This window comes from Rhincodon typus, chromosome 2, assembly GCF_021869965.1.
Source record: "Rhincodon typus isolate 14 chromosome 2, sRhiTyp1.1, whole genome shotgun sequence".
NCBI lineage: Eukaryota > Metazoa > Chordata > Chondrichthyes > Orectolobiformes > Rhincodontidae > Rhincodon > Rhincodon typus.
In genome coordinates this window covers 137696619-137703145 of record NC_063333.1, presented here as the reverse complement: position 1 = coordinate 137703145, position 6527 = coordinate 137696619, and positions in this window count along the sequence as shown.

Genomic DNA, 6527 nt, shown 5'->3' with positions numbered 1-6527 from the left:
GAAAGTGGAGTTCAGGCCAAGATGACATGAGTCACGATCATATTGGATGGCAGAGCAGATTCAATGGGCCGAATGGCATACTCCTGCTCCTAGTTCTCATGTTCTAAGCTGCAGGCAGAGGTGATATACAATTGTTGAGTCTATAAGGCTACAGAATACGAAGTCAAGTGAGATGCAACTGCTGTCTTTTTAACTCGGACAGGGAGAAGCAAGGTGCTAAGTTCCAAACACACTTCCAACTGTAGCAGCAATTTGCTTATGCATCAAGTCCCCACTTAACCTTGATTCGGGTCGATGTTACTTCACTTTAATGTTAGTCAAAATAGGACAAAATAGTATCTACGTAATGTTGCAAAGTTCACCATAAAGTCACTGGTCAGACCTCTTGTTCTGTGCACAATTTTTTAAAACCTCTGCCAACACTTATTGGGGTCAGTGTACCCCTTCCCTCCATTAAAAAATGTAATTCAGTTTTCACAGCTCACGTGATTGCAGTATTAGACTTAGCAACCACTTTGCAGAACAATTTTATTCAATCCCCCAAGTACAACACCCAGTTTCAGACCACTTGTTATTTTATTTCTCTATCTTGCTTCTTGTTAATCTTTCTTCCCATGACTTATTACAGTGAATCTCAACCAAGCTCAAAGAACTACTTTAACTTTCAGTTCAGCCCTCTGTATAGCCTCAGGACTAGAGTTCAAAACCTTCAGTCACAATCTCTGCCTCTATCTTTTGCTTTGTTTTGTTGGATTGATCTTTGCCTTGTTTCTCATTATCCCTTCATGCTGTATTCATGTTTTGTTTATGTAGCAACTGAACTCATTTGGACAACCTCCTTTACTATCCACTGTCCACTATATTGGCTGTTACATCAGGAAATGTTTTGTTACTTCAACACTCATGGCCTTCACATATCCCCTCCTCTTCCTGCTCCATCCTCACTTCAACCACCTTCAAAACACATACATTTCTATTTATCTTCAGCTCAGATGAGAGGTCAATGACCAAACTCAACCTGTTACTTTCCCTAAATGCTGCCTTAAACAGATTCTGTGAAAAGGCAGAGGGGGTGGGGCACATGATATCTCCTGAAATCACATTTTAAATGAATAACTCTGAATATGTTTCAGTTATCTGGTGTCCACTTGCAAAATGATTTGCTCATTTGTTTTTCCACATAAAATCATGGCATAACCTGTAAAACTTTAACAGACTAGCCAATTAGAAAGGCAACATGAAAACCTGTAATAAAATAGTACGAGAGAAACTCAGTCAGTCTGGCAACATCTGCAAAAAAAAAAGTTAACATCAAGTCTGGTATGACTCTTCAAAGAAAATCCATACTAAAAGTATGTAGATCAGATCAAATCCAGAGAAGCAAGATCTGTGTCATCTTGCTGAATTCAAGATCAGAACTGCAAATCCGCAAGATGGATGCATAGCCTGGGTTATGCCCTTTTAACAGCTTGTCGAAACAAGCAGTAACTTATATTTTGCAAATAGATGTAGGACATTTTACTGAAGGAAACAGTTGGCAGTGATCATTATCCTTCAGTCTTCACGGCTGGTCAAAGCAGAAGTCATCATGTCACTTAAAAATTCACTCATTTTTGGGAAAAAAAAGCAAGAGTCATGTTTTCAGTGCAGCATTGAAGGAGTATTCCAGCAATAGGAGATGCCACCTATCTGGATGAGATTTTTAAGTTGAGGCTGCTGCCTGCTGAGGTAGGTGACAAAGATCTCAAAGGCAGCATTTCAAAGGAAAAAAAACAGATTTCACTCCCTGGCCAACATTTATTCCCTCCTCCCAACACCACAGTATGTTAATTCACCTTGACAAATTAGCAAATTTTGCTGAGCAGACTGAGTGCCACATTTTCATATGTAAGTTGTTCTGCTTCAAAACCTCATCTTTCAGTTATCAAGTTGTTTGGGAAGTGCCAAGGATGTGAAAAACAGAACCTTTCACCTGCCAAAGATATACACTTTCTGTTCGGTAGATAGTCTTAGTTAAGTTGTGCTTGCATAAAATTAGAATCTCAATTAATTTGATTCTCTCAGTTTTGTAAATATAAATGTTAGCAACACTTATTTCAACTTTCGTCCATTTTCATGTTGGAATGCACAAAGCATTTTCTCAATTGTATAGAATACAACAGCAACAAAACATTAACTTGGAGGTGCCACCAAATGTAATCTACGTGTGCCGGAAAGATGTCCATCAGCAAATTCACTGGCAGCCAACTTTCTTGTTAAACACCTGCATGGTGAAGTTGCAGTTCTTTCACTTTATGCGTTTGAAATATAAAAAGGATTTGATACAGTAAATACAAAAGCTTTTTGCTCTTAAAAAGAGAATCAAGTTGTCATTGTCAAAAATTACAGCCAATTCTGGGCAATGGATTATTCTAATCTTAACAGATAACCAGAAGTAATTTCTTTCCTACAAGGTGACGTGCAATTTCCAAAAAGGTATGAAGGGATTTAAAACCTGGCCTGACTAGACAAACAGTAAGAATGCTCACATTTCTGCCTTCTGTTTTAGTGCAGTTGAATGTGTTACATCTGAGGGACCAAATTATCTGATGCGTTCCAGATTTTGGGAAGTAGAATTGAGATAGATTATGTTATTGATGTTGTCAGTATACAACATAGGCCATGTTCAGTCCCTCCAACCTTTGGAAAATGGACAAATCAGAAGATTTAATCATGACAAACAGGCCAGGTTGAAGGACTGCTGACAGCTGTAGAGTGGAAATGTCACTCAAATTTAAGGATCTGGATAGCTGCAGCTCCACGTTCTTAATAATATGCAAGAGCGTGAGGGGGCTTTTGGACTACAGCAGCATTGTCGCTGCCTCTGAGCAAGGAGGCTCAGATTCAAGTTGCACTGCTCCAGACGTGTCTACTAACATCTCTAAATGATCAATTAGTTCAACAGTGAAGTCACGAGTCGGACAAGGCTCCTGCTTGTGTTTTGCTCACTGGATGCTAGACAGATGTCTCCTTGCATTCTGCAACTATACATATTCTCAGAAAACAGTATGGGTATGAGAGCCTGGATGGTGAATTTCTATATTTCAGTACGTATATTGATCAAACCAGTAAGTTTTGCATTTGGGTTTTGCAAATACTAATGTCAACTGTGTGGAGCTCCAATTTGCTACATGTTTGGAGTTAAATCTAGTAAGTATTCTGGCAAGTATCTGCAAGTGAGAGAGAATACATCTCAAGCAGATTGAGGTCCCAAAACAAGATGAGTATGGACTTAACGAACAGCTGAGATCAAGTGATGTGGCACTCTGGCACAGTGGGAGCTCCCAAGGGAACACAACTCAGGCAGATCCAGAGTCTTGGATTAGATGGGGATCAGATCAGTCCAGTGAATCCCTACTGTCTGCATGGCCATTTGGAGATCCTTCGGCAGACAGGTTGTCTCAATTTCAACTTTTCTTATTGGGCTTGCTGATTGAAACAACTCCTGCACTGCACTGGTTACCATTAATATCATGAATACAATTTGTATATTCAGAGGTCAAACATGCATCATGAGACCCAATTTAATTTCCAGCTCTGGAACTGGAATCCTGCTCTAAGGGACATCTGAATTACAAGTGATAAATAGATGTTGCCTGGAAGTTGGGACATGTTAAGCTCTATTTTTAATATTTAGAGCACACAACAGCCTTGACCACAATCACCCACTCACTGGTCCAGAAGGGCAAGGACACCAACTGACTGAATTCCTGATATGCCTCAGAAATCAGAGACCAAACAATCTCAAACTAACTACCATCATTATTCATTTACATTGTTGTGCAAAGGAATCAACTTGCGAACAGATTTCCTACAAGAAACCGTACACACAATCATCTATGAAATCTACCATGTTCATTTACTATATAAAATGTTAACACCTACAAGTTTTTAAAATTTAACTCTTTACAGTCCAACAAAATCAAAGTACAACATTTGATCAAATAGAGCCTGAGTTAGGAAAAGACTCCTGTACAAACCATAAAACAGAATAAAAGCTTTAAAGATAAAATAGTCATCGTCCCAAACCCACAAAATGGATGCACTCAATTGGACAATTTTCATTTTGGGTTCTCCATTGTTGATCCATAACAATGGCACAAAAAGAATAGTCTCACCTCAGTTTCACACTTGGACCTGACATTCATAGAGTTGAACAGTGAAGTCGAGTTGGACAAGGCTCCTGCTTGCATTTTGCTCACTGGATGGTGGACTGAGGGGTCTTCTTGCATTCTGCAACTATACGTATTCTCAAAACAGTATACATGTGGGGGCCTGGTAGATGAATGTCGATATTTCAGTATGGATGTTGATCAAACCAGTAGGATTTGTATTTGGGGTTTGCAAATACTAGTCAACTGTGTTATTTGAGTTCCAACTTGGTATGTATTTGGGGTTAAACTCAGTAAATTCGTGTCTGGCAATAAATCCTGAGTCTACAATGGAGGTAATACACAATGAAAAAATTGTGCTCTTTTGGAGTATACTTAACTTTATCTAGCTAACTCGTGTTTTTAATAGAAGTGCACTTGAGAAATAGTTGGTTCATGTGACTGCCAGATCAGAGCACCTACAACAGCTGCATCCTTTCTGCAATTACACAGTTAGTTTAGACATGTCATACAATTGCATAAAGTGAAATGTTATATACCAGAGAAGTACACAATTCAAGTAGTTATACATAGGAATCAATTTGAGAGCAGGCTTCTTGCAAGCACTTGGTTTATAAAGTCTACGTATTCAATTACTTTTCAAATTATGAACTTATACAACAGACTGCCATAAATGACCTTCGCCTAAACTATTCCACCGGTTGCTCCAGAAAAGCTGATGTCTTTTGCTTTTAACAAAAGATTTAGTGAGTTTCACTAGCCAACTTCAAGCAGAAATTTAAAAGCACCTTGAGATTTTCTTCAATATTTCACAAGTGGTCATTCAATACATCAGAATTTAAACACCAAAATGGAATTTGATAGCGATCTCTCAATTAGAATGGTATATTATTTCCACGTGTTAACAGCTTCACACCAGGAATATAAAACAAGGTCAATGGGTTAGCTATTCATTAAACTTTACTCTAACTGCAGCACAACGTTCAACATTTTGAAACCCTCTCCGAATCAGCTTGATAATGTAGTGGTGGGAAACATATCTGTCTTCATCTATTTCAAAATCTAATTTTTTAAAAATCTTATTAGTTTGACTTTAACATTCAAGACATCAACAAGAGTCATGCCAGACTCAAAACTAACTATTTCTCTCACCACAGATGCTGCCAGACCTGCCAAATTTCTCCAACATTGTTGTTTCAGGTTTCCAGCATCTGCAATATTTTGCATTTATCCTTTCTACATCTGTTGAGCACTTCTTTTCAATCGTTTTTAAAAACAGTAAAAAGCTTTAAAATCTCTTCCTCAGAGCTTCTCTTTAAACTCATTCTTTTCACTACTTTCTTTTCTGCACCGTCTTCACTGTGTAAGTGTCATCTTTGAATTAGTGAGCAATATTGCATACAATACCCAAGGTCAGAACGGTGACTATTCTGAGAACAGCATTACCCACCCCAATAGTTTACAGCTCCATAAGGCAGTAAAATACCACTCTGCAGTAATTTACATTAAAGCAGCCAAGGGTGGTATAACTGGGGCATTTATTTGGTTTCATTTTGTTGTTTGATTTTATGGTATGGAGTAACTGTATTTCCATTCTTTTTGGTTTTTTTTCCACATCACCAGTAATTTTGGCTTCGTTGTCAATATATTCTTTGTTCCACCTAGGCACAAGTGTTCATCAGGGAATAGTGGCTTTAGGACAATGTACTTAGACATAACCATGACTCGACTCGGTTCAAAGGCTGCTGCATGTAGATACCTTGGTAGGAGTAGCTGTTATGGTTTCCCATACTCATCTCATGCCATCCTCAGATCCACCGTATCTTGGCTGTAACCCATTGTGGCTTAAAACTAGGTCAACCCCTCTTTCTACTGCCATCCATTTAACATTTTAGAAACTGCTTGCAAAATAGTCTGTTTCTCCTGAATGGCCTCTCTGTGCTGTGGAGACTATATGAATCAATGAATAAATATATTGTGAATGCACTACTCGGTGGGACAAAAAAGGCTAAAGTTAGAGGGCTATCTATGGGACCATAATGAAGCTTCTACAACTGCAGGCACTTGCTTCAGAGCCTACCCTCTCCAACAAAACATTAAAACTTTGGGATGCCGAGGCTTTTTTCTCCCCATCTGAGATTCACAAGTGCCAAAGGATTATTTTGGATACAAAGCCACAAATTAATCTTTCCTCTGCTTTACAAAGGAATTGACAAAATTGAGATCTTTGTTGCAACACTAATTCTCCCACTAGATGTTTTAATAGAAAGCGATGCAGTAGAGTTCATTTGTTCAGCTCATGGCAAAATTTCTATTTTACGCTGCAGTTGTGTTTTTCAAGTCAAGCTAACATGTACCCACTGTAACAAAATGCAT